Source organism: Labeo rohita, unplaced genomic scaffold, assembly GCF_022985175.1.
Source record: "Labeo rohita strain BAU-BD-2019 unplaced genomic scaffold, IGBB_LRoh.1.0 scaffold_30, whole genome shotgun sequence".
In the NCBI taxonomy this organism is placed as follows: Eukaryota; Metazoa; Chordata; class Actinopteri; order Cypriniformes; family Cyprinidae; genus Labeo; species Labeo rohita.
The window spans coordinates 4,825,381-4,845,697 of record NW_026129217.1 but is presented as its reverse complement, the minus strand read 5'-3'; the positions used below and the strand labels follow the sequence as shown (position 1 = coordinate 4,845,697).

Genomic DNA, 20,317 nt, shown 5'->3' with positions numbered 1-20,317 from the left:
CAACAAAAAAGCACACAAATTACATTTACATAGTACAAAAATATTACACCATGACAATCATATCTTTGGCAACATACAAAACAAAACCAAATACTTACCATCACATGCACAGCTAAATGATGCCTGGGCAACCTCCAACTGCTGTAAAGCATTACCCAGTTTGCTCTTTGTACCTTGGAGCTCTTTTTTTAAAAGAGCAACTTTTTGCTCTGCACAACGCCGTAGACGCACCTAACAGACCAGCAGCTCCATCGCCCTTTTATTTACCAGCAAAGCCTTAGAGTATACCTCCTGGCGAGGCATTGCGGTATCAAGGCATGCATACTGCAAATACAAACAAACATCAAAACATTAACAATACATGAATGGACACTTTACAAACATAACTATTTAAAGGGATAATTTTCCCAAAAATACAATTTCTGTCATTAATTACTCACCCTCATGTTGTTCCAAACCCATAAGACCTACATTCATCTTCACAACACAATTTAAGACATTTTTGATTGAATCTCTCAGCTATGTGACTATCCCATACACAGCAAAGCACCTACCACAGACAAGACACAAAAAAGTACCAAGATGATCCACATAGTACTCTATGTAACATCAGTGCTTCAACTATAATGTTACAAACCTACAAGAATATTATTTTAGACAAAGAAAACAAAATAACTTTATTTCACATTTTCATCTCTACTGTGTCACTGGTGGACACACATTTACAACAGAACCCACAAGAGTATGGCGTCACCAGTGCTTACCCAAGTCTGACATGATAACTTTGAACACATGCGCCATCCCTTGTGCCTTCTGTGTTTAAAGTCATCACTCCACATCTGGATCAGCACCAGCACCAGCACCACCACCAGCAAACACTTGTACCTTGACTGTCGTAGTTACCTTGCTGTCTATGGAAGGGTCAGAGAGCATTCAGATTTCATCAGAAATATCTTAAATTATCTTCTGAACATGACAGAAGGTTTTAAATACCAATATAACACCTCCAATACTGACTAACAAATGACTTTCACCTAAACTGACATAATTGTAATACAAACTTCTACAAAAATATTCTAAATTACTAATATTTTAAAATAAATATAAATTAAACGCATTAAAATCTGTAATATTTTTTTAACAATGTTGTCAGTTTGTAACACATCTGTTTTTCAAGTGCCACTGAACATTGGGTAATGCCAGTCCTATTGTATGTAGTTTATTGTCCTACATCGTTTAACTCCCGAACTGCCCATGCTAGTAGGGACGCAAAATAAATCTATCCTGGGTCACTAACAGTCGCATTTGTAAACCATTATATTTGCATAATTTTGCATAATCCTCTTTGCACACTTATATATTTATATGCTAATGTAAGTAAGCTGGCCAGCGCACTCATTTTCTTTTAAAAAAATATTTTGAAACAAGTATCAAAACAAATAAAAGCCCATTTTATGGTAAGCCACTTACATAGTTTACATTTATAAAGTCTTTAATAAACGAAGCTATTGCATGATAAAATTGTACATAGGCTACAAAATTATGATCTTTTGCAAAACTGGATCTTTTTGTATTCGCAGTATTTTTATTTATTTTTTATTTTTTTTCATCAAGGTTATCAATTAATCATCAATTTTTCAACATTGACACAACTTGAATTTGTAAATTACACTAATGACCACATATATTACTTACGGTTGACAACTGAAAATCATGTCGAACCGCCTCCACATCTTCATCATTTATCCCAACAAATTTGCTTGGAGAAAAATCAGCCATTATCTGACAAATAACACAGTACCCAGTTAATCAACTATAAACAATATTCACACTTATACTTAATCAATAAACTAACACCAGTTATACTTATCTTAGTGTAAACTTGAAACACGGTAATACCAACACTCCTGCTTACCTCGGCAATGAAAAGCCGATCTGACACTGGGTCAAGAAAATCCCACGTAATTACAAAATAATCGTGCTTAATTCTCACTGGAAACATTGGTTTAAATTTGAAAATTTAAAAAATTACTTCCTGTATGTGTCAGACAATCTCACTTGAAATAACCACACATATTTTAAAAGTAAATATTTAAAGAATACAAAGTATTGTGTTAAGTCACAATTACCAAATACAAAAGATGTCCCTTCATTACATTTTTTTCTAATTTGGTCTCTACACAATAGTATATATTGCATGTAAAAAACAAAACAAAAACATTACTCCAATGTACTTTTTCACAAATCATTCCCTCCCTATATAATTCACAAAAAAAAATTGATGACATTTATTTTAAACATCTCAAATTCTATTGCATTATGCAAGCATTATTTCGCCAACAAATTGTTATCTTCACTAAAACTACATGCTAAAAAATCATTGTTAAATATATTTACAGTGCCACCTACTGTACAAATAAAAACCCTTATTATACAGCTAACACATTACACTTAACTGTAGGCAAATATTTTTCAAATTGTAAATAAATTGATACTATTTGGTGCTGTGCAGAACACCAAAGCCAATATAAAGCAAATATAAATATCTAAATGGCTATTTGAAACATTTACAAACTGCTCAGTGTCACGAATCTGGTCGGTGTTCTGCGGACCGCTCACCACCAGATGTCGCTCTCACTCCAGTATTACACACAGACTGTTGCACTACACCCCGGACTACATCTCCCATTACCCACCACGCTGATTGCGCCAGACACCTGTGGCCAATCAGCAGCCCTATAAATGCCCCGGACTTTCACTCTGTAGTAACGGAGTATTGTGGAGTGTTTATGTGGAGTATTGTATCACGTTTAGCGCTCTCCTAGTGCTAGCACTCTTTCCTAGTTTCCTGAGTTCCTGGTTTCCTGAGTTTCGTATTCTCGCCTGGCCGCCTGCCTTTTTGGACTCTAGCTCGTTGTAAGGATTACTCTTCTGTCACACGTTATGGATTATGTTCGCCATTGATCGACCCACGCCAGCCTCACGGACTTCTATTTGTGCCTCACCCTAATATACCTGTTTGCTGTTATTCTGACCCTGCCTGTCTGACTATGTCTTTGTCTCGTCGTTCAAATAAAAGCTCGCATTTGGATCCCCTCGCCTCTCGTCTCCCTCTCCTCATGACAGAATACTCGGTCACAACAGGATACAGCAGCTTCACTCCCGGACATTTAAGAGATATGGACACAGACAGGATACTATGCAGGATTAAACAAGGACCACACACACTTGAACAACACATCCGTGAGTTTCTGGCCATTGCTAATCACTCTACCCTCCCGGACTGTATCATTATAGAGATTTTCTGTGATGGAGTAAACCAGCTGTTAAGGGGGAGGCTGAGACGCGAGGGTCCGCGCTCATCATTAGCCACTTTTTTGGACTTTGCACTGTTGTGTGTGGGTGTCGCGGAGGAGGAACGCAACAACACGGTAATGGTGGCCACGCATCCCGTTCGCAAAAAGGCAGCCGCGCTGGTGCGCGCTCACAAAATGGCAGTGACGACGGAGCCCGTTCACAAAATGGCGGCGAAAACGGAGCTCCGTCACGTCACAGCTGCAATTCCCGAGCCATGTGGACTCGCAGCTGCGTTCCCTGAGTCAAGTCTAGTTTCCGAGTCCAGTCAAGTTGCAGCTGCATTCCCTGAGTCAAGTCAAGTTGCAGCTGCGTCTCCTGAGTCAAGTCAAGTTGCAGCTGCATTTCCTGAGTCAAGTAAAGTTTCCAAGTCCAGTCAAGTTACAGCTGCTATTCCTGAGTCAAGCAAAGTCACAGCCGTGGTTCCTGAGATAAGCAAAGTCAAAGCTGCCGTTTCTCCAAGATCAAGCAAGGTCTCACCCGAGCGCCCCGAGCCACTGCACAAAATGATCGCCAGCCCAGAGCCTGTCGCCAAGATGGCCGCCACGCCAGAGCCTGTCGCCAAGATGGTCGCCACGTCAGCCAAGCCAGCACCCGCTAACGCCACGTCAGTCAAGCCACAGCCTGTTCCTGTTATGTTTTCTGCTCCAGAGTCTGTACCCGTCATGACCGCCCTTCCAGATGCGGCTCCTGAATCAAGTCAAATTACAGCCGCCGCTCCAGAGTCAAGTCAAGCTACTGTTGCTGCTCCAGAGCCAAGTCAAGCTACAGTTGGTCAAGTTGAGAGTCAAGTCAGAGCTGCTGGTCCTAAGGCAAGTCAAGTTACAGCTGTTGTTCCAGTGTCAAATCAAGTTAAAGCTGTTTCCTGCATCAAGTCTAGTCAGAGCTACTCTTCCCAAGTTAAGTCAAATTACAGCTGTCATTCCTGTGTCGAGTCAAGTCAGAGCTGCTCTTCCTAAGTCAAGTCAAATTACAGCTGTCGTTCCTGTGTTAAGTCAATTCAAGGCGGTATTTCCTGCGTCAAGCAACGTCAAAGTAGTCGTTCCTGTGTCAAGTCAAATAACAGCTTTATTTCCTCTGTCAAGTCATGTCACGGTTGCATTTCCTGCGTCAAGCAACGTCAAAGATGTCAATCCTGCATCAAGTACAGTCAAAACAGTGAGCCAAGTCAAGTCACTACTGAACTTCACAAACCAAGTCACGTCTCGTCTGTCGGCCCAGAGCCAAGTCACATCTCGTCTGTCGGCCCAGAGCCAAGTCACGTCTCGTCTGTCGGCCCAGAGCCAAGTCACGTCTCGTCTGTCGGCCCAGAGCCAACACGCGTTATGTCTGCCAGTTTGATGGCGATCACCATTCTCAGTATGTGGACCGCACACTACGCTCCAGAGATCCCGTCTGTCACCAGGTCTGCTCCAGAGGTGTCGTCTATCACCAAGTTTGTGCCAGAGGTCTCATCTGGCCTCCCAGAGCCTAGTCACGTTATGTCTACCAGTGTGATGGTGATCACCATTCTCAGTATGTGGGCCGCACACTACACTCCAGAGGTCTCGTCTGTCACCGAGTCTGCCCCAGAGGTCACGTCTGATCCCAAGCCTACTCCAGAGCTCACGCCTGTTCACAAGTATGTCTCTGAGGTCATGTTTGATCACAAGTCTGCTCCAGAGGTCCCGTCTGGTCCCAAGTCTGCTCCAGAGGTCCCGTCTGGTCCCAAGTCTGCTCCAGAGATCCCGTCTAGTCTCAAGTCTGCTCCAGAGGTCCCGTTTGACCACGAGTCAGTTCCAGGGGCCTTCCCCGTCAGAGAAGCTGCGCCAATGCCTCCAGAGGTGTCAGCGTTAGCTGTAGAACCTCTTATGGAGGGGGCGTTATCCTTTAAACTCTCTGCTTCTCTCTTCATTCTCTCTGCCTCCTCTATCCCTGCTCTCCCCAGGTCCCAGTCCTCGACGTGGGTGCCCGCTCTGCCCTGGAGGGCTGCTCCGCCTCCTGCTCCACCCTGGAGGGCTTCCGCGCCTCCTGCTCCGCCTCCAGCTCCGCCCTGGAGGGCTCCTGCGCCTGGAGCACTACTCTTCACAGATCAGCACAACAACACATATACCACTTTAAGAGGATTCACTATAATGCTGTGGTAATACTCCACATTGGAACTAACGACATTAGAAGTGGAGCCTCTTCATCAATGATCATCCAATGAATGAAAGCACTAATAACTTCAATCTCTCAAGCAACTCCTCACATTTTGTATTCTGCAATTAGTGCTGTCCTGCCACGACTTACAGAGACTCAACAACAAAAACAAACACAACAATACAACACCATGCTACACCACTGGACTATGCAAACAGACAACATCATCTTTCTGGACTCAACAAAACCTTTCCTGAAACACAGAAAATTTGCCCACTACCTCTACAAACCTGATGGACTTCATCATTACATCTTTGCCATTTTCTTTTCTAAACACAACATATACACTGTGTATTTAAACATACTTATATAACATACCTTTGATTTACAATGATACTTTACATATTACACATTTCCTGATACAACATACATGCCTGTACTACACTTAACAGTCACCAAACATGTCGTCTACATGGATCTTTGCTTTAAATTACCTTACACTTCTATATATACACTCATACAGGCTAATTAATATCACTACATGTTCTATATTTCACTTTCACAATTCAATACATGTCTTAAAAACAACACAGTTTATTCTACTTACCAAATAATTCATGATTTACTCTTTCCAAATAATCTATCACTGCTTACTGGTTTTTACTTTAAAGGGGTCATCGGATGCTCATTTTCCACAAGTTGGTATGATTCTTTAGGGTCTTAATGAAAAGTCTATAATATACTTTGGTTAAAAATTCTCAGTGGTTGTGTAAAACAACACCCTTTTTACTTTGCCAAAATCAGCTCTACAAAAATCATCTCATTCTGGTCGAGGATGCTTTGAATGCAAATGAGCTCTGCTCGCCCCGCCCCTCTCTTCTCTCTGTGGAGTGACGAGCATGTTTACTTTAGCCACATTTAGCGGCTTGCTAACTAGCACATTATTAGGAAAGGCGATCACAAAGATTCATAAAAAAAAAAAACAACCTTATACTCACTTCTGCTGTAAGTGAAGCTGGATCACAAATGATTCATGTGAACATAAATGCATATTTATGTAGATCAGGAGGTGCATTCCCTTCACAAACAAACGTAATCCACTGCATCTTCAGCGGCTCATATGTCTGGAGTAAATGACGACCACTATGTTCATTATTACATCCAGCAACACAACACCTTAATCGCTCAATCGGAGATATTCTCTTCTAACTTACATCCCTGTTCCAGCATTGAAACAAAGACAGCGGACTGTTACAGCTGATCTGAGGTAAGACACTCATGTCAATCAACTATCGTGGGAGTGACCTCTGTTGGTGTGATGCCACAATGACAGGCATCTGAGAACGGCTCGATTTGAAGGGGATATTATTTTTACAGATTAATTAAAAACCACTGCACGGATTTTTATCATTGTAGGGTAGATTTGTACATACACTGCCAACACACAACATGTAAACAAACAACATGTAGAAGTGAACTCTGCATCCGATGACCCCTTTAATGTACTTTGCCTACATTTTACTGTATAATCCACAGTAGTTTCCACTATTACATTACAAAGATCTTGCCATGTCATTTAATACCTATCCAAAACAACCTTACAACATTTGCGGTTCCACTATCACACAATTGCCCCAAAACTGACTGTTCAAAACACCTCTATATCGCATAAGGAAAACAAAGGAAACAGTAAAATCATCCAATTGCTTTTTACACAATTATATACATGTTATATAAACGTTTTTTTTTTTTTTTTTAAAATCACTTTTTCCACTTTACCATACAATATCCAATCTGCCCCAAACTTCACATATTTGATTAAAGTCCTGGCTTGAACACATACAAAGGCCAAGAAAAGTTATTATCATAGCACCACCTATTGCAACAGTATTGTTTTCCACTAACGTATGCTATCTGATCTACACCAAACTTCACAAGCTTAATAAAACTCCTAACGTCTACATGCCAATATTCAATTATAGTCATAGCACCATCAGCTGGAAGCAGGAAGTTTGTCACATGTAAATTACTTTGACGTACTCCTCTTATATTTACTTCAAATCTTTCTCCTATATCCTATACTCCTCCTGCCACTTTAATGACAATTCAAGAGCTCACGATCAAAACCCTGCTGGTTTTAATTCATGCTTGAGTTAAAACAACATTTACAGAGCAAAATATATGCCAATATTAGACCATTCTTACCTGTAAACGACATAAATCAGCACCAATGAATAAGAAAGCACTAATTCATGAGACAGCCAGCACGTTTTGATGATTTTCTAAATAAATCAGTTTTATTCCGCTCCTGAAGTACATTAGGGTGTTTTCACACCTGCCTTATTTAGATGGGTTGAATCGCACTAGAGTTCGTTTTCCTTCTTGGTGCGGTTCGTTTGGGCAGGTGTGAATGTAGCAATCACACTCGAGTGCGCACCAAAAGCGGACCAAAGAAGCGTATCGAGACCTCCTTGAAGAGCACTGGAGCGGTTCATTTGTGGTGAGAACATGATCCGGACTCGACCCAACTGCAAAAAGTAAGAGAGAAAGCATAACATTACCTGATATATCATGTTACTAATTATATTCATATCTAAATTATGGACTGTTTTTCTGTTCATAATGTATGTAATATTTTAGTTAATGCGGTGCTTAAGTTAAAAATAGAGCAAAGTATTGAATTGAGGCAGATTTGTTCCACCATGTGGAAGAAAATAAAGAAAATCATCTTTAATACCATGGTGTAGCCACTAGATGCTTGTATAGCCATATATTTCATCTGCTGTGTATTCCTTAGTTATTAAGCAGTGTTTTCAGGCATAATTGCTTATGTTTGCTTATGTCATTCTTTGTCACTGCATAGTTGCAATAATGTGAGTATTAATACAGTTGTAAAAGTATTTAAAGAGGTCATCAGATGCCCATTTTCCACAAGTTGATATGATTCTTTAGGGTCTTAATGAAAAGTCTATAATATACTTTGGTTAAAAATTCTCAATGGTTGTGTAAAACAACACCCTTTTTACCTTGTCAAAATCAACTCTCCAAAAATCATCTCATTCTGGTCGAGGCTGCTTTAAGTGCAAATGAGCTCTGCTCGCCCCGCCCCTCTCTTCCCTCTGTGGAGTTACGAGACTGTTTACTTTAGTTGCATTTAGCCGTTAAACTTGCTAACTAGCACATTATTAGGAAAGGCGATCACAAAGATTACCCCGTACTTTCACTAAGTGTGTGGATGTTGCTGTGGCTCATCTATGACTCCAGGGCATCTGCATACTGTACTTTATTGACATTTTGTCTGTATTAGCTCATTCTGAGCAGTGGTGGCTCGGCATCGAGATGTCGTCCTCGCCCAAATGAAAGAACTGGGGTTGCGACTCAATGCAGAGAAAACGCCTACGTGCCTTGGACATGTAGAGGAGACCATGGTTCTTGTCTCAGGGACCGGTGTTGGTAGCTCCTTGTTGCCGCGTAATGCTAGCGACGGACGTGTCCCTCACTGGTTGGGGAGTGGCCACGGTCTGTGGAGCGGTCACCATCCAGCTTGGCACATCAGCTGCCTGGAGATGCCGGCCATGTTTCAGGTACTGAAACACTTTCACCCAGACCTATGAGGCATCATGTATAAGGAGAATCCTGACTCCTATGGTCCAGGACTTCTAAGGGCTGGCCCTTCTGGGGCAGAGTGGGGTCCACCGCATTCCACAGTGCCTGTCTCTCCTCGGTGCCCTCGGGAGATCAGCCTGCCAACCCTGCCGGTGCTCCAGGGCGCAGAGGTCTGCAGCGAGCCCACACCTCAGTCTCTTCCGCCCGGAAACGTAGCGGAGTTGGGGAGCTTGCCACCCCTGTGGGGGTCTCAAGAGCAGCTAGTTCAGCCATCTCCTTCCGGTCATCCGTTACAGGACACCGGACACTAGCAGCTCAAAGAACACCGGAGGCCAGTCTCGAGAGACTGGTTCCCTTAATAGATTATTTGGCAGCGTGCAAAGTACTGCCAAATGTATCTGCTTGGGTCATGCGCACTGTAGAGCGAGGCCGTCGCCAGTTCGGCACTCCGCCGCCACCTTTCAAAGGGGTCTTTCCCACTCTGGTGGGCTACAGCCGGTACTTTATTGTTCCGAAGAAGGGGAGAGGTTGCGTTCAGATCTAAGAACACATACCTCCACATGTCCATCCTTCAACACAGGAAGTTCCTGAGGTTCGCTTTGGGGGCGAAGCGCACTAGTTCGGGTTCTTCTTCTTTTTCTGCTGGGCCCCCCTTTTGCAGAATAAAAAAATTCAAGTCCCACCCCCACATTTACACATAAACATAAACACAATTTCAGAAGGATTGATTATTGATAATTAAAATTCAGCGTGTGACAACTTGCTGAAGAAGAACTAAAGAAGAAACTAGTCACTTTTAGAGTAGAAGCATTAAAAGTAATGCATGCAGCTTTACTATGTACTATTTTTTGTACTATGTAACAGTATTCATTGTTTTTTAAACAGATTTTCTCATATTTTCTTCTCTTTGTTGTAGTTGTGATCTTTGAAGTAATTCATCATCTACTTTACGTTTACCTGGCACTTGCTGTCTTTTAAAAAACTTGTCCATGCTTGGAGCAGAACTATTATGCATCATTCATTCATAATTTTACTTGGCTAATGGCAGTTCTCATTTCTGATATTGTCAGTGTCGTCGTCGTGAACGAAACGTAGGAGAGTGGAGATTCATTCAATGCACATTTATTCAAATATCCAAATGCACAAACTCAGGGAAACACAGGGAACCAGCAACCACGACAAGCAAAATAACATAAAGACAATATAATCACCGACAAAACCTAGTGGAACAAACAGACCTTAAATACACAAGGACAAGGGAGTGGTCACAAACGAGATAATAAGGGGAAGTACAAATATGGGCAAGACTATACCAAGTAAACAAAACCTAAGGGGGGGAAACACGGACTAAACCAAAACACAAGAAACAAAAGGGGAAAAACACTAGAAAAAGCAAGACAAACAGAACACAATCCTGACATTACCCCCCCCTCTTACAAGGCGCGACTCGCGCCGTAACACACACTGGGGTGGGAGGGTGGGCGTTCTGGAGGCCGGTAGGCAGGGACACAGGAGACACCGGATGTGGGGACGGCCTCCAGGGCGGATCAGGGAGCTCAGGGGCCCATGGCGGGTCTGAGGATTCAGGGAGCCATGGCCAAGCACACAGTCCTTGTGGCCATGGCGGGTCCAGGGGTTCGGGAAGCCATGGCCGGGTAAACAGTTCAGGAGGCCATGGCTGAACAGGGAAGTAGCCCCCCCCCAAAATTTTCTTGGGGGAATTTATGGTTCTGACAGCCTTAGGGAGCGCTGGATAAGGTGCTGGCTCAGGAGGGCGCGCAGGAGGGCGCGCTGACGGGGGAGCCGACTCAGGAGGGCGCGCAGGAGGGCGCGCAGACGGAGGAGCCGACTCAGGAGGGCGCGCAGGAGGGCGCGCTGACGGAGGAGCCGACTCAGGAGGGCGCGCAGGAGGGCGCGCTGACGGAGGAGCCGACTCAGGAGGGCGCGCTGACGGAGGAGCCGACTCAGGAGGGCGCGCGCTGACTCTGGAGGGCGCGCGCTGACTCTGGAGGGCGCGCGCTGACTCTGGAGGGCGCGCGCTGACTCTGGAGGGCGCGCGCTGACTCTGGAGGGCGCGCGCTGACTCTGGAGGGCGCGCGCTGACTCTGGAGGGCGCGCAGGAGGGCGCGCTGGACAGAGATCCGGCTCTGGCTCTCGAGGGCGAGCTTGAGCCTTCCCGGGCAGCGCGGGCAACTGCGTCACAGCCTGGGACCTGGGGAAAGCAGGGATAGAGGAGGTGGACAGAAGAGAGGGAGAAGCAGAGAGTTTATGGTTTAACGCCGCCCCCATAGGAGGCTCTACAGCCGGAGCTGACACCTCTGGGGGCATGGGCGCGGCTTCTCTAGCGGAAGAGGTTTCGAGAGTGGACTTGAGACCAGACGGGATCTCAGTGGCGAACTTGTGCGCAGACGAGACCTCTATAGCCGACTTGTGAGCTGACATGACCTCGGAAGCTAACTTGTGAACAGCAGTGACTTCAGGAGCTGACTTGTGAACAGACGTGAGCTCTTGAGTAGGTTCGTGAACTGACGTGACATCAGGAGCACAGTGTGCAGCCCACACACACCAAATGGCAACCGCCATTAAGGGAAGAGCAGTAGCGGGTGGCAGGGTCTCTTTGCTGACCATCATGATCGTAGGGGACGAGACATAGCGAGGCTCTGGGCAGTCAGACGAGACGTGATTTGGCTCATGAAGAACAGCTGTAGTTTGACCTGGCTTGTGAAGATCTGTAGTGACTTGACTTGGCTTAACTGGGATAGTTGTGAGTTGACTTGACCTTGCTGGAGCAGCTGCGGCTTGACGTGATTCAGGAGGTGTTGTAGAGTCTTGACTAGACTTAGCAGGGTTGGCAGCTGTAATGTGACTTGGTTCAGGAACCACATCAGGAAGAGCGGCCACGACGGGTGCAGACTCAGGAGCAGAATACCTGATGGGAACAGGCTGTGGTTTGGCAGACGCGGTGTTAGTGGGAGCTGGCTGAGCTGATGTGACGGCCATCTTGTCAGTGCTTGGTTCATGAAAGACGGCTGTAACTTGACTTGAGACCGGAATGACAACTGTAATTTGATTTGACTTGGACATTACAGTTCTGACTTGACTTGCTTCGGGGAGCGTAGCGGTTCCTTGACTGGACTCGGGAGGCGCCGCCATAACTTGACTAGACTCCGTAAACCCAGCTGCAACATGACTTGCCTCAGAAGACGCAGCTGCAGTGGGACTTGCCTTAGATGACACAGCTGCAGCTTGACTTGACTCAGGAATTACAGCCGCCGCTTGACTTGACTCCGGAAGTGGAGCTGTGTCTTGACTTGACTCGGCCGCTTGACTTGACTCAGGAAGTGGAGCTGTGTCTTGACTTGACTCCGCCGATTGACTTGACTCAGGAAGTGGAGCTGTGTCTTGACTTGACTCGGCCGCTTGACTTGACTTGACTCGGCCGCTTGACTTGACTCGGCCGCTAGACTCAGGAAGTGCCAAAGGAGACGTGGGCTCTGAAGGAAGCACTTGAGAAGAGGGCCCTGGATGGCGCTCGGGGCGAGCGGGCTCCTGACGGCTGGACGACCCCAGCGGAAATTCTGGAGGGCTGGGCGTCTCCAGCGGAGACACTGGATGAGCAGGCTCTGTGCGGGCGGTCGCATGAGGGCGCCCTGGCGGGTCAGTGAGCTCGGGTGCGGCGGCCATCTTGGCCGGGGGCTCCGTCTTGGCGGCCATCTTGGCCGGAGGCTCAATCTTGGCGGCCATTTTGCGAGCAGCCTCTGGAGTGGCGGCCATCTTACGTGTAGACTCTGGCGTGGCAGCCATCTTGCATGCAGACTCTGACGTGGCGGCAGCCATCTTGCGTGCAGACTCTGGCGTGGTGGCAGCCATCTTGCGTGCAGACTCTGGCGTGGCGGCAGCCATCTTGCGTGCAGACTCTGGCGTGGCGGCGGCCATCTTGCGTGCAGACTCTGGCGTGGCGGCGGCCATTTTGCGTGCAGACTCTGGCGTGGCGGCGGCCATCTTGTGTACAGACATTAGTGGTGGATCCAGCACACTGGTCATCAAGGTTGGCCATGACCTCGGAGGGCTGGCCGCGATCTCCGGACTGACGATGAGAGAGGAGGAATAACGAACAGGAGGAAGCGCAGGAAGACCAGAGGGAGCGGGCCGGTCGGGACGGCATGTGGAGGAAGCTGACTGATGGTGGGCTGGAGCGGCAACGTGTTCTCTAATGGGGGAAAGATCGAAATCCTTCACATCAACGTAAAAATCGGAATGACTGAGGGTGAGGACCTGGTTGATAAATTCAGCAACCGGTTTATAGCGATCCTCATAGGGTATGGAACTGAGCAACTGGGAATTATTTAGCCCCATTAGAAAACACGTATTAATCATCGCATCGCTCCAACTCACCAGATGACAAACCTCCAAGAATTCCTCCACATATCGTTCCACCGGCCTCATCCCCCGACGAATGCCCATGATCCTCCTCTCGGCATCCATGTTGTAGTCTTTAGGTCGGTGATTTCTGTCAGTGTCGTCGTCGTGAACGAAACGTAGGAGAGTGGAGATTCATTCAATGCACATTTATTCAAATATCCAAATGCACAAACTCAGGGAAACACAGGGAACCAGCAACCACGACAAGCAAAATAACATAAAGACAATATAATCACCGACAAAACCTAGTGGAACAAACAGACCTTAAATACACAAGGACAAGGGAGTGGTCACAAACGAGATAATAAGGGGAAGTACAAATATGGGCAAGACTATACCAAGTAAACAAAACCTAAGGGGGGAAACACGGACTAAACCAAAACACAAGAAACAAAAGGGGAAAAACACTAGAAAAAGCAAGACAAACAGAACACAATCCTGACAGATATCAGTTGCACCATCTAGTGGTCTGTTATTTTACATCAAAAACCGCTACAACTGATTACAGACAGCTGTAGCGGGTACTGCGAGTTGTCTTGAGGTAATAAAATATGATGAAATTCATATTTTGTGTTAAATTATTTACATATGTGGCAAGTAGCCATATAATAAGCAAGATAATTTCACAGTGGGGTCTTGTATCACCCTGAAAATGTTTCTTTTTATATAAAAATCTAGGGACCGGGTACCGAAATGAAAATTCTTGGCTGAAACTGAAACTGCTTTGTAATAATTATTTATTATTTTATTAACTATTAATATAGTCATTTTGTTAGACTTTTTAATTTAACTCAATAATATTAATGATACTGAATAAAATAAAAATATATTTTATTCAGTTTTATGAAACAGAATCAGATATAACTTTTTTGACTAATTATCAAAATAATGTATAGTCCTACAAAGCTATTATTATCAGAGCATGTGAGCAGAGCATACCAGCACGAGATGGTAGCGTCATTTTACCAGTGTTGTCCAGTACAGCAGTACTACAGCATGTTACAGCATGATGGTGGACACCAGCTTTGACACTAGCACTGATTCAAACTCTGACTCCAGCTCCAGCTCTTCCTCTGACTCTTCAGATGAGGAAAAGAAAAAAAAGAAGCATAAAATGAAGAATGGCAAGAAGAGAAGCAAAAAAAGAAAGAAGGAAAACAAAAAGGCAAAGAGGTCAGGAAAAGGTTAGCGAGGTATGGTAGGCTCTTAAGACATGCTGTATTGAGGTAATTTTTTTTTTTTTATTAGTGCTTTATAGTGGATTTGAGGAATGTGCACTAGCGAGGAGTGATATCTTATCATTTGCGATATACAGGTAAAAATTCTCACTATGATAAGATTAAGTCTTCCCACAATAATAACGATTAATTCTGGTTTTTGACATATTTTCTTTATGTGACCATGCAAAGTGACACGGCGGAAGGCGGACGTGAAATTGAGGAGTATAAGATTATCACTAAACTAGCAGCTCCTTCTACAATCTGGAACTGGTTTGATCAGGGCTGTACAGTGTGACAAAAAAGTCAGTCTAAACCTTGAGTAAATGTACTACAGTAGCTTGTGTGCGATACAGTTTTACATGTGTATGAGCCTCTTTACGAACCTGTTGCCCAACAAAGATATCATTTACTGACATGCTTTTTCTCCAAATGAACTTAATAACATAGTCGAGTGTTTGAAATAACTTCTTTTTGAATGAGGCAGAAATCATACAGTGATAAATGCTATATTGATTAGCATTGCATTATAAATATATTTTATCCTTATAAAAATACCCAAGATTGCATTTTGTGCCATTGCATGTTTATTGTCTCCAAGTTTCCTCAGTTAAAATGATTCAGCGTTTTATTCAGGTACAGCAATTACTGAATACCTTTATCCATATTAGTGATTTCCTGGAGCGTTACTTCGGCTATTATGTGGAGTTTATGCGCAAGGGCACTGTCACGAATCTGGTCGGTGACCTGCTGTCCGCTCACCACCAGATGTCGCTCTTGTTCTATCATTACACACAGACTGTTGCTCTACACCCCGGACTACATCTCCCACTATCCACCACGCTGATTGCCCATACACCTGTGGCCAATCAGCAACCCTATATAAGCCCCCGGACTTTCACTCGGTAAACACCGAGTATTGTGAAATGTTATTTGGAGATTTGTATCAGTTGCGTTTAGTGCTCTCCTAGTGCTAGCACTGTTCTTAGTTTCTGTGGTTCCTAGGTTCCTAGTTTCCTAGTTCCCATGTTCCTGAGTTCTGAGGTCTTGCTGCCTGCCTTTCTGGACTCTGGCTCACTATAAGGATTATTCTTCTGTCGCATGTTATGGATTATGTTCGCCGCTGTTCTACCCACGCCTGCCTACGGACTACTCTTGAGCCTCACCTCAATATACCTGTTTGCTGTTGTTTTGACCCTGCCTGTCTGACCATGCCTTTGTCTCGCCCCATTAATAAAAGTTTGCATATGGATCTGCTCGCCTCTCGTCTCCCTCTCCACATTACAGGCACCCTCCGGCTTCCAATATTAATTAAACAGTCTTTACATTATGTGTGCACTCGGTGATGCACACAACCAGTGGCGTAACTTTTGTTTTAAAAAGTGGGTGGGACAGGAGTGTGTGTACATGTACTATAATAATATGTATTATTAACTCCCCCCCCCAGGCATTATTAAAATCAAATATGTTCATCAGTGATCCTATATCATAAGGAGGGACACTTTTTTGTGTATTTTGTTTTGTTTTTTTAACTGGAATGAATGGATAGTCTCCACAACATCAAGTGATAGATTGAAGCGCTCGCGTATGAACATCGAGAATGTTTTGTCACTAATAACATCGCAGTGAACATTCAGCATAATTTCAACAGATTCCAGTGCCAGATCGCATCTTACTTAACAGAAATTATTGTTTCATCAGCATTAGTACATCCGTACCGCAAGATGTTCAAAAAAAGTGGTGGGGACAATATTGACCCTGGCAAAAAGTGGTGGGGACATGTCCCACTTGTCACACCTGTTAATTACACCTATGCTTACAACACCCTATTTTGGTTAAAAATAGGAAAGAAAATACTTTTCAATAAAGAAACTAGTATTCCCTGAATTAGTCATTGATGTCGTTATCACAATAAATACCAGAAATTATCGTGATAAATTTTTAAGACCATATCGCCCATCCCTATTGTGCACACTATCCCCCAACATCACTCTCTCTTTTGAATGACATGAAATCAACGCGTCAAAAGCCTAAAGGATAAGTCCACTTCCAGAATAAAAATTTCCTGATAATGTACTCAACCCCATGTGATCCAAGATATTCATGTCTTTATTTAGTCACAAAGAAATTAAGGTTTTTGAGGAAAACATTCCAGGATCTTTCTCTATATAGTGGACTTATAGTGGCCAACAATTTAAAAGTCCAAAATGCAGTTTCAATACAGCTTCAAAGGGCTGTACACAATCCCAGCCAAAGAATAAGGGCCTTATCTTGAAAAACGATTGGTCATTTTCTTAAAAAAAAAAAAAAAATTTAATAATACTTATACACTTTTTAACCAAAAATGCTCAGCTTGCACTAGGTCTTTATTAGCATCTTTTTTATGTGATGTTGAAAAGGTCATGCGTCAAATGCTCTTTACTGAAAAGGTAAAACAACGATGTCAGATTATTTTAAAGTTGGAGGGTAAAATGAGATGGAGTTTTTAACCAAAGTACAATTAGTTTTATTAGTTTTCATATCAGTCAGTTATGATCTGTATCCAATTTGTATTTTTATTACAGGTTTCTTACAAATGTTTCGAATAAAGTAAATAGAGACACACTTTGTCTGCACTTACCTATTATGTCTGGATGAGGTGAACCAGTAATTAATAGTTAAATATGAAAAATATTCTGACTAGTTTTTATCTCTCTTTTTTTTTTATATACCAGTAATCAGCAAATAGTCTTGCATCAGCTTAATTGGCAGACTGCTCTTACACTGTCTACTATAGAATACAATAAATGTTCTAAATCAAAGATAAACACCTTCATCCAACTTGTAGCTTTTTGGGTAGCACTGTGCAACTAAGTCTCACCCTGTGTCTCACCCTGCAACTAAGACACCACACAAGACACAAAACAGAACTCATTGGTGATTTATTCACATTGTTTTTTCTTTCAGTTTCCTCAATCTCGGATGTGGTGAAAAGATATCGGCGTGTCCTCAAACATGTGCAAAGAGGCTTCAGGATGACCACAGCTTTCAAGAAAGCTCGCGTTTCAAGAAATGCTGTGAAAGACACGGCAGCAATTGCAGATATTTACATAGCAGACAAAAGTCTCCTAAACCTGTTCAAGGGTAAATACACACTTCTGAAACCAGCACAACTTTGTCAGAAAAAAATAGTTGGTGAACTGGCAGAAAAGATCATTGAAATGAAAAACAACAAACAGCTCATCCCCTTTTCTGCCAAGAAAGACTGAATGTGGGCAACAGGATTTACCTAGATAAGTTTGAGTAGATTGTCGTTAAATAGGCAAGTTTTATTTTTCATAATGTGAAATGTTGGTGTGCTGATGGTGAAGTTGCTTTACCCCTATACGGTGACATGGTGCTGCCAGTGCAGCATGTTTATTTTATTGTTTTTGTTTTATATTCTTGTCAAATTTGGCACACATAATCAGATTGTTCAGATCTGATACCCTAGTGAACAATGGGTTTGTGTAAATATATTGTTAATAAAACAAGTTGAGAATGCCTACTAATAGTCTGCTGAACGTAAACTTTAGATTAGTTGACAAGCAACAGATGTGCAACTAATGTTTAGTTGACTATCAACAGATAATAAACTAGTGATTTTGGGAAGAAAAAAAGAGAGATGGTTAAGTAATTATTCATTTGATGCATTTGAGACCCTTGAGTAAGGATGATATAATATGCTCTTGATCATATGTTGACATGACTGTAGACTATCAACTGACAGATTAATTCTGAGTAGTTACTATTAGTTAATAACCTGTTGAGAAAGACGTGCTGACAGTTAACATGCACTTTTTGTAAAATCTATAGATTAGAAATTAAAATGCACTTTATAATCTACAGACAGTTTATTGAATGTATATTGCTTGTCTGTTGAAACAATGTTGTTGAATGTCAACTGATGCACTGTTGACATGCTACTAAATGAGTACTGGTAACTAGTAGAGTGTCAACAGATGGACTATCAAAATAAAGTGTTACCTAATTGGTTAATTTGTATTAATTGATCATAGTTAGCAAGTAGTTCTTAACTAGGATATTTTTATTTTGTAATTACTGAATACCTTTGGAACAGCTCATGATCCAAAGCATACAACATCATCTGTGAAACATGGTGGAGCAGTGTGATGGCATGAGCATGCTTAGCTTCCAGTGGCACTGGGATACTGGTGTTTAGTGATGATGTGACAGAGGACAAAGCAGCAGGATGATTTCTGAAGTGTACAGTGATATACAGTACTGTGTGCCCAGATTCAGCCAAATGCAGCAAAGTTAGACAGCACTTCTTCAGTAAAGTTCTAGCTGTAACGGGGAGTGAGAGGCAAGAGGCGAGCGGATCCATATGCGAGCCTTTATTTAAGGGACAAGACAGATACATGGTCGAACAGGCAGGGTCAAACAGGAGCAAACAGGTAAATCACAGGCAAGACGAAGAGAATAATCCAATAACACGAGCGAGAGTCAGGTAGGCAGGCGGCGAGCAGTCGAGACGAGAAGGGCCAGGCGAGGGAACTAAACACAAGGATACTAGGAAACGCTAACAATGGAAAATAACAATAAAGATAACAACAATCCGTGACTTGCATGGGGAAAGACCGGGGCTTTTATGGTGCCGCTGATTGGTCACGTGTTGACGCAATCAGCGTGATGCCTGACGGAAGATGTGGTCCGGGGTGTGGTACAACAGTCAGAGTGTGTGGGTAAGGTGAGAGCGACATCTGGTGGTGAGAGGTCCGCAGGTCACCGACCAGATTTGTAACACTAGCAAAGCATCACAGACAGGAAACCCAGTTCCAGACTTAAGGCAGTCATTGCCTGCAAATGATTCTCAACAAAATATTTAAAATGAACATTTTATTTATGACTGTATTTATTTGTCCAGTTACATGTGAGCTCTCTGAAAATGGGGGGACTGTGTATAAAAATGTTTGTAATTACTAAGCAAGTTATATTTTTGTTTTAAAATTAATTAAATGAATTAATTAATTAATGTTTTGAATTAATGCTTAAAGTCTGCACTTCAATTGCATCTTACGGTGACCGGGAGGAGACACCTTCGGTTCACTTAGGTTTGTCGTAGCCACGAGATCATTTTGTCGAGGAAACGACATCCTTATGAGTAATGCATAAACAAACCTGCATGACCAGAGTAACCCGGGATTATCGGAGATAGATTTATTACCATTTTATTTTGAATTAAGGAATTATTATATTAATTATTATAGAAATTAATACAATATTAAATGATTATAATAACAACAGGGGATGCTGTCTATGTGAATGCTGTCTGTGCGCGATGCATTCGAAAGAAGTTTATCATTAATAAATATTACCAAAAGTACATCAGATAAAATACGCCTACAAGATATTTTTATTCAACCTTCTATTAACTGATTGTTTTTTCATTATTATTATTATTATTAGCCTATTATTTTATTTTCGTTTATGTTCCATCTCTTTACTTAATGTTCTATATGTAAATACTGTAAATGCTCGACCTGTGTTATATGACATAATATGACGTTCCCACGAGTTGATATGTCGTGGCCACGACAAACTTAAGTGAACCAAAG

At 42.9% G+C, this 20,317-nt stretch overlaps 1 protein-coding gene across 1 annotated transcript in view; it reads right to left on the bottom strand.

Moving 5' to 3' along the window:
- The window catches only part of LOC127160189 (uncharacterized), a 311,509-nt gene that overhangs the window by 249,430 nt on the left and 41,762 nt on the right, over positions 1-20,317 (bottom strand). The window lies entirely within an intron of this gene.